This window comes from Urocitellus parryii, chromosome Y, assembly GCF_045843805.1.
Source record: "Urocitellus parryii isolate mUroPar1 chromosome Y, mUroPar1.hap1, whole genome shotgun sequence".
NCBI lineage: Eukaryota > Metazoa > Chordata > Mammalia > Rodentia > Sciuridae > Urocitellus > Urocitellus parryii.
This window is the reverse complement of record NC_135548.1, coordinates 35,783,287-35,792,735: the sequence shown is the minus strand read 5'-3', so window position 1 is coordinate 35,792,735 and position 9,449 is coordinate 35,783,287. Positions and strand designations below refer to the sequence as shown.

Below are 9,449 nucleotides of genomic sequence, written 5' to 3'. Positions count from 1 at the left end.
TCAAGAGGCAGAAGGACAATGGGGCCATGGACTTTATGATGGTTTCTACCAGAAGCAGTGGGCGAGCAGGATGGCTGGTTTGGATCATTTCAGCAGGCTCTGGGTGGCGGGGTCTGTGCTTAGCTCTCTAGTGCTGGCCCTGGGAGATCAGGGCTGGCTGTGGTGGCCTGGAGGTGGTTGTGGCTGGGCTTCTGGAGAGTTGTTGTACGTATCAAGGCCAGGCTTGCAGGTGAGTGCTTTAGATCTCCAGAGATTAACTGGCTGTGAGAAGTCAGTCCTTCCAGGATCGGCAAGCACCCCGGATTTCAAAACACCAGGGCACAAAGACATGCCTAATAATAATGATGATCTGCTCCTAAGCTCACTTTGGTCCTGAACACAGCGTGTGCCTTCTCTGGGGCTTGTTGTTAGCCATGTCAGTATGACTAGCCCTGTGTGTTTATTCCATCACCTTTGTGCAATTTTTCCTGTACATTCTTGACCTAATTGCAGAATTCTCATTATTAGACCATCTTTTAATTTCTGAGATAGCTCCCCTTTGTTCCATTGTCCTTTTTACTTAGATTTACTTTCTCGCAGACATTGAGAATTTGGGATCCAGTTATACAATATCATATCAGTATCACACCATATGTATTTTACATATTTTCTACATTTTGGAGTTTTGTTTTTAAAGACGGTATAATATGCTTTCTGATTGATGTGTAAAATTTAATCATTCTTTCATGGATATAAATTTATATTGCTTCTAAATATTTACAATTGTGATGATTTTAAAAATATAATTGCCATATGATTCAACAATCTCAACTCTGGGCATATATACCAAGGGAATGAAGTCAGTATGTGAAAGACACATTTACTCTCCCAAATTAATTGAAGCACTAGTTTTAATAGCCAAGAAACAGAATCAACCTTGGCTTTCCATAAATTAATGAATGGATAAAGAAAATGAATTACAGATACATAATGGAATACTATTTGCCCCGAAAAAGGAATGGAATCCTTTCATTTGTGGCAACAAGATGGAACTGAAAGTCATTATGTTAAGGGAAATAATCTAGGCAAAGAAAAATAGATACTGCATGATCTCATTCATATGTAGAATATAAAGAAATTGATTTCATAGAAATTGAACGTAGAATGGTAGTTACCAGACATTGAAGGAGAGTAGGGGGAATGAGGAAAGATGGATCATTGGTTACATCTGGATGACTGTAGGAAGTCTGATGTGCTGTTGCATAATACGTGATTATAGATAATGATGAAGTACCATACATTTCAGAGAACTAGAAGAAAGGACTGAAAATTTTCACCACATACAAGTGATAAATGCGTTTAACTTGGTTTCAATGTTGCAGAAGTATATGTGTATCAAACCATTCCATGGTACCCCATTAAAATGTATGATTAATATCTTTTAGTGTATCAGTTAAAATTAATTTTAAAATTGTCAAGCTTTGGACAACTACTTAAGTTTTTCTGTCGTTTAGATTAATTTTTATATTAATGAGAATTATTAAAAATTGGTGTAATTTTCCATTTCTTAAAATGTGAGAATTCTTCTCCATTCCTAATACTTAATCTATTTTTTTTTAATTTTCACTTAGATATTGAGCTTTCATTATAGCATTCTTTTTTTTTTTTACTTTTTTAGGATAAATGTGTTCCACATATGGTTGAAAGAATAACTTTCTATGGAGACATATTTACATTTGTGATTTAAAAAAAAATTTAAAATCAATGTTTCCTTTACTTGGAGTGTTTAGGTCTTGCGCTCTCTCTCTCTCTCTCTCTCTCTCTCTCTCTCTCTCTGAGATTTAATGAATACTTTTCAAACTTCTGAAAAATAACCACAGGAAAAACTGCCTCCCTCTGTGGATATGTCTTAGTCATGCTTTATAACTTTCATAAATATTGCATATGGATGCCAACTATATGAAGAATAAATATATAAATTATTGTATCACTTAACCAAAGTCTTGCAGCAGCTTCTGAAGAAGGAGAAAAGCAGCTGGAAGGTAGACAGACATGGAGAACTGAAGGGCCAGGACCTCAGGTGGGCGAGAAAGACGCCCAATCTTCAGTTAAGAAGAGAGAAACAGAGTCCTCCAATCACTCCTGTGGTGCAGTTAGAAGCACCAGACACCAGAGGGCGACTCCAGGAGCAAACCGCACATCTGTGTGTCTGTGGCTCTCAGGAAACACTGTCTCTCCATGATTCTTTCATATTTTACCTACACACACGAATCACTGTAAGTAAAAAATGATTTTAATAACTCCACACATCATGTAATTAAATAGCCCAATTAAATAATGTAGATGGCTAATAAAATAAAATAACGTGATAAAGGGATTTAATCGTAGAAATGACATTTTCTTTTGACTTGTTTGCATGCTCTGATTTTTGTAGCATTTTGTAGACCTTGAAAGTGATTTCTGAGTGTGAACAAAATATCAAATTTTCCTTTATGAGTTTTTTTTTTTTTAAATGAAAACCAAATGACTAAAAGGATGTATATTCTCTTAGGATGAAGGAGTTCTGTGTTTATATTTTAAACTAGTGTGTGGCCAAGTGACTGTGGTGATTCTGCATCATTTTTTCCTTGAGCAAGTCTGAACTTTCTCCCTGCAGACTCGAGGCTGTCTTAATGTTAGAAAAATCGTATTCTATTGCATGTGGGAATAAACGTTCTTTCCCATTGTTCTTCTGAGCTGCTTCATGGATATGATTGGACTTTTAAAAGGATCATTTGTCTGTCTCCTAGAACTATCACTTTATCTTTTATCCTGAAATATTTTATGATCGCATTCCACTTTATGACACACATTTTTCTCAAGCCATTTCTGTTAACTGTCTTGACTGTTCTCAAAAGTTCGTTCTCCCAATTGCTTCTTTTAATACTTATTTTATTCCTGGAATGATTTTCTGTTTTTCTTCTGTTTCTTTTCTGATCTGTGCTACTTGGATTTTCATCTTTTAAAAAAATGTGTTCTTGGGGCTGGGGATGTGGCTCAGGCGGTAGCGCACTCACCTGGCATGCTCGGGGTGCTGGGTTCGATCCTCAGCACCACATAAAAATAAAATAAAGATGTTGTGTCCACCGAAAACTAAAAAATGAATATTAAAAACTTCTCTCTCTCTCTCTCTCTCTCTCTCTCTCTCTCTCTCTCTCTCTCTCTCAGAAAAAAAATTGTGTTCATTGATTATCATGTTGTAGCCATTGTTTGAAAGAAACTTTATAATTTAAATATATTGTAGTTATCAGAGTAACCAATAACAATTTTTTTGAAAATTCTCTTTAAATAATATTATATGTTAATGTAACATTAAATAGGATTTTTTATAATTTCAGTATTTTTTCTCATGGAGAAATGATGCTCTTGCTGTTGGTTTTGTTTGTTTGCATGTTTTCATCAGAACACAGCTCTCCTTGTGGATTTTCTTCATTTCTCTTTGGTTTTCTCTGTCCATTTCCTTCTTTTTATATTTTCAATAACTTCCCACAAGTTGCATAACAACTGCCTCTGGTTAGGATTTGTCATTAAATGTGAGTTTTGGGGGCTTGGAGGGAGGCCATCTCAACTGAAAATCGAGAGCTCTGAAGCCAATTGTTGCTGGAGATTTTAAAAATTATTTATAAACAGTTTTCTGTCTACTTATTGCCTTTTGAGTATTTTTTAAAAAAGAAAGACTTCTTTAATATATTTCTGTACTGGACATTTTATTATGAAAACATTGAGATATATATCAAAATGTTTTTTAAAACAAAGTACAGTTAACCCCTGTGTATCTACTACCTAGAGTCTATGGTTGCCATTCAATTCATCTCATACCTCTTGATTTATCCATCCTGATATCCAGTCACTCCAGATTATTTTAGATGCGTGCCCAAGCATGTTGTGACGTGCGTACCCTTCTGTCTAAGCCCTTCAGGCTGCACATCATTTCATCATTTGTTTTCCAACCTCATTCTGAGGATCCTTGATGCATTTTTCCTTGGATGATTAAGATTTAATTCTTTGCAGAAAACCAAGAGTAGCAGTTGGGTAGATGATTGCTACCTTTTCCCTTTATCCCATGCACCAAGAGGCAGCTGCTTGTTCTATGTTCCATTTCCTTCTTTCACCTGACTCACTCCACCACTCAGGGATGCTGCATAAAGCTACAAGAACACTGAATGTCCATAACTTTTCAAAGTATCTCAGCCTTGACTGCCTTTGGCTATTTATGTCCTTTGTGAGATCTGCATGAGTCTGAGTCTGCTTTGAATACCTCCCTCTTCCAACATCCTATTTATTTTCACTGCAACTGAGGCCTTTCCTCAGGGTTGTGTTTAGTTTCTGGTACTGTCTTTTCATTTTGTTGTGGTTCAAATTTTGTCTTTAAGATTTTGCTTGTTTGGTTATTCTTACCAAGATTTTCAGTTTATTTAAACCAATAAAACAGGGAAGCAATATTTTCACTGTGCTATATTTCACTGAAGGCTGTAGGCAATTTTACTTCTAAAGTAATAAAATTCTCTATTCCCCTTCTTCACTCTGTATAGCCAATTTCTTAGGCTATTGGTAAAAATCATACAAGTTCACTGTCTGAGTAAATAAATTCCAGGGAAAAAACATACTAGCACAGAATATTTATTGGCCCTGAACCTTGGGCAAAATTACATAAACTCTCGTTCTGCTTCCTTATCTGTAAAATGTGGGCAATATTAAACCATTATTATGTTTTTTGTAAAAATTAAAGAAAACACTGATGATGTAGTATCAAATAGAATCTCTGACAAAATAAAAGCTTCTATTTTTCCCCCCAGAGGAAACAGAACAAATGCTTTTATTGTTACATTTTCAACTCCTAGATCACGTTTCAAAAGTTCAGATTTTGCACATGCTTAATAAGAGATCCCATCCACAGTGGCCCCATCGACTCTCAATTTTGAGCTTTGATGGTGGTATTTTATGAAAGCTAGAAAACCAAAGGACACTCTCGGTCTTGCTCTTTCCCTGAAGCTATGGACGACCCTGCACCATATCCACACAGTGGGCATATCTCAGCACATCCTGCCAAGGGTAGAACTCAGAGCCTTGCTGCCAGGTGCGTTCTCCAGTTCTCATCATGCAGCACCTCTGCACGTGATCCAGAAGCCTCAGAAGCCCTGGGCACACAGCCTGACACAGAATCATCTGACCATGTGGCTAGAGAAAGCACTGCAGCTGATCCCAAGTCCCGCAGATTCCATCAGTGAGGCATGAAGTCAAGAGGCCTCCTAGCCACCTCCCCCAGAACCTTTGCTACACAGTGCCTCCAAGTGCAAAGCTCTCCACATCTTCTGTTTGGAAGAGAAGACATGATTAGGAGCAGAGGAGCTTCAGAATTTAGCTTCTTGAGTCCATGTCACATCTGGAAATGCTACCAAGCAACATCACAGGCAAAAACTCATGTGTTCAACACAGAAATGTGCTTAGGCTGAAGCACAGAAGCACGCCAGGCGAGAGAATCATTTCACACCAGTGTCTGCAGTGCCCAATACTAAGCTCTGAATTTTAAATCTGTACATGTACCATATTCATACAGAAACTTACATGAATTTTGAGTGTAAGGTATGTCACCCCCCAAAAAAAATAGTTGTCTTTTTAGAATCTGAATCAAAGACATTTTCACTGTAGGTTTTGATGCTGATCCATATTGTAGGGTTTGTGCATAATTATCATCACACCAATCAAAGTATTAATTGATTCCATGAACCAAAAGTGCACTTTCAACATTATTTCAACAGATATATGACACACATAATTTGTCCATATTTTAAGTGATATTCCACAGATATTTGGTGCTTCTGTCAATAATACTACTGGAATAGAATCATATCACATAGCAAAGTGTATGAAAGCCAGCTATAACAAACTCTAAAGGGGAAAATTTCAGTTATAAAATGGATCATGGGTTAAGAAATCACTACTTACCCACAATTACAAATCAAAAGATAGTGACTCATTAGATATCCAAATCTAGAAACGCACTCACCACCAGAGCTGGAAGAACAAAAATATTATGGAGGAAGCAGCATCCGACACGGCAAACCCACAGGACAGAACCCAGCAGGCTTGTCTAGTTTGAAAAGGAAGAGCCTAGGTCTTCTGCGTTCTATACCCCTGACCAGACTCTTCTGTAACTTAACCATATGTAAAGCCGCTGAGACACAAACAGCAAAGAGCACAGCACTCGGGTTGTCTAGGGAGACCTCATGAAGAACAGCATCTCTGTCTGGGGCAGCCCAGCCACAGATTTCTAAGCTGACACCAGTGATCTCAGTTACAAAATAACAATCTTCAACCATCTTCCTAGTGAACACTTAAAACCAAGACTGTCTGTCATCTGTTAAGGGGAAAACAGGCTATTTCCCTTTAAACACAACATCTGAAATTTAAGAGCTGACAAGTTAGGTTGCCATGGCTCTGAAGTCAATGCCACTCTTCAACAGCCTGGGAGCAAAGCAAGGATATGCGGGCGATTTCACCGGTCCACACACCTTGGTGGTGATTTACTCTGGGCCCTCCACTTGGCCCCAGAGGTTTATCACAGGCTTTCCAAGTTTGCGTTGCAAAGGATGAATCTGACAGCACACTGGATCATCTGTCAAAAAGAAAATACATCAGATAAATGAAACGTGTCTCCAAATGTCAGAATGCTGTGCGTGACCATGAGTTGGCAAAACGTGACTGACCGCTGGGATTCAGGCTTTGCAGGCTAAGGCCCCCTTGCCTAACCAGGGGTTGAGAACACTTGCTCCCCACACCCAGAGCCACTCGAGCATATACTGTGCAAAAAGGAACTGAATAGAGTGGAACCAGCATCCTGTGGTCCTTTTTGAAACCCCCAGGGTCGAGACGGCGTGATGTGCATCTACTTTTGGTGAAGACAACCATCACAGGCATCTATGCAGAAGCTGCTAGGTGCATCCCTGTGGGTGGCCAAGTCGCTGAGGTGGTCTAAGTAAGTCTTAGAAGCAGAAAACACAGCTGTCCGGGGAGTGGGTGTGCAGCAGGAGCCAGGGGAGACAGGGGAGATGGTGACTATGATACCTTTCTTTCCCTCCAAAACTCCTGGTGACACTCCATGGATCATCATGCCAACTGGCGGTGGCAACCTTCACCTTTATTTTGTCCCAGAGCTTGTCCTCAGAGAGTAAAAGAGTCCCCTGCTAAATTCTGCAACTATGACATCCTTTTCCACCACGTAGGTGTCGGCCGTCTTTGACAACTGTCCACAGCTTCTCTGCTCTGCCTCATCGGGATAGTGTGGAGACCTCGGCTTGCCGACTCTTCAGCGTAGGCTTCTCCACTTCCATCTGTTGCACCACTGAACCGGCCCATCTTTGGTACTGCTTGGTTCCTCTGCCCTGCTCCCCAGAGAAGGATAAAGTGCAGCCTGATCAGGCCGTAGAAGTCATAGACGATGGTGATGTTTTCCTGGCCGTGTACCAGGCTCCAGCCAAACCTAGCGCTTCCATGTAGCACTTGCAAGACCTGGTGGTCTTACCTGTGCAACAGGTAGAGACTGTCCACAGCAGCCCTGGCAACCTGCAGCAGCGCAGTCCCCAGAGCCCACCCTGCTGCACAACACCCCACACCCTCCACCCCTGCTGCCGCCGCCCCATGTGACCAGCACCAAAAGGCTCTATTTTTTCAGATATTAAATATTTGAAATCTATTTCCTGATATTAAGAATGCCTTTTCTTGTGTCTGAATTTTGTTACTGTTAAGCAAGTTTTCCTCATTTCTGAATTCTAAAGGACTTCATTTTGTCCAGATAAAATCTGCAATGAAAATTTTAGCACCAGAAAAAGGAAAAGGAAGAGGAAGGAAGGGAGAGGGAAAAGAAGAAGAAGATGAAAATATTTTGACCTAGGTGTGGTTGCCCATGTCTGTAATCTCAGTGACTCAGAGGCTGAGGCAGGAGAATCGCAAGTTCCAGGCCAGCCTCAGCATATTAGTGAGACCTTAAGCAACTCAGTGAGAGCCTGTCTCAAATTAACAATAATAATAATAATAATAATAGACTGGGCATGTGGTTCAGTGGTACGGCACCCCTGGGTTCAATCCTCACTATAAATACATACATACATACATACATATATACACACAGATATTTTGAGAGGAGAGAGTTAAATTTGTGAAGAAAAATAACATTAACACTGTTCAGATTTCGCACTTTCCCACTGAAGAAGCTCAAAGTTCTTTTCATTATTTCACATGCAATTTGTTTCATTCATTAGGCTTTTCTAATTTGCTTTCTTTTGACATATTGTGTTTTTGCCTAGGTGTTTGAACTTTCATGTGTATTTTGGAGTGTTTTATGTTTTCATTATGATTCTTATCGATGATGCATTGTTGACTACTGTTTTAAATATGCAAATGTAATTTATTTTAAATATTTTGTAGTAGATTTCTAATTTATTTTCACTTTAAAGACCATTTACTTCGTAATGATGAAACTCTAAAATGTATTCATACTTGATTCATGATGTAGTATGATCAATATTTATGTTCCCTTTTTAAATTGAAGTGGATGTAAAATTTCTCATTATTGGATGAAGGACTTCATATATTTCTACCAGATGTCAGATCATGTTTGTTAGTAATATGACCCAAATCTCCCATGCCTCATTTAGTTTTTGTCAACAAAAACTTCAGGTACCGTCATCAATGTGTAACCATCTTTGTCACAAGGTGAAAATCACAAATTCTCCTTCAGCTCTGTCAGCACTTACATGTTTATTATTATATCATCCTGATCAGTTAGGAAGTTTATCAGAATGTATTTTCCTAAGTCTATTTTCTTTAAGTCTAGTTTGTCTGATTTTAATGTAGTCAAGCCTTCCTCTTTTAATTAATTTTGGGCTTGATTTGAATTTTCATTCTCTTATCATGCTGGAATTTTATCTGACAATCTTCATATTCTAATGGAAATGTGGAGCCACAGAATATGCAATGCAATTTCTAAGATATCTGATTATATTTCTATTCTAGCTTTTGTGGATTCTATTTCCCCTAGTTTTGATATATTCTATATATTTTCTAAACCTAGAGTACTTATTGGACTGCTTCATTTAGTGCACATCTCTTTTCTCTTTGCTGCAATCTTGCTTTTATTGTTTGCCAGGTACTTTACACATTTTAATAATTAAACAGGTATCCACGCCCTGTCTTTAAAAATACATGGACTTGTCGATCCCTAATTTCTGCTTTCTGCCCACAGTATATACCATGATGTCCGATATTCAACTTTAACTTTGCATCTACCCCTTTTGAGCAGTTATTGTTTTATATTCAATCTCTGTCACATTTATTCATGTTCAACAGTTTGGCACTTGTTCTTTTTTGTTGTTGTTGTTGTTTTTGGGTTTTTTGGGTTTTTTTTTTGCTTTTTTTTCTTTCAAGAATCTGAG

At 38.4% G+C, this 9,449-nt stretch overlaps 1 pseudogene; it reads right to left on the bottom strand.

Moving 5' to 3' along the window:
* Positions 1-6,734: 6,734 nt before the first annotated feature.
* Positions 6,735-7,566, bottom strand: LOC144251118 (inactive hydroxysteroid dehydrogenase-like protein 1 pseudogene; annotated as a pseudogene).
* Positions 7,567-9,449: the final 1,883 nt, after the last annotated feature.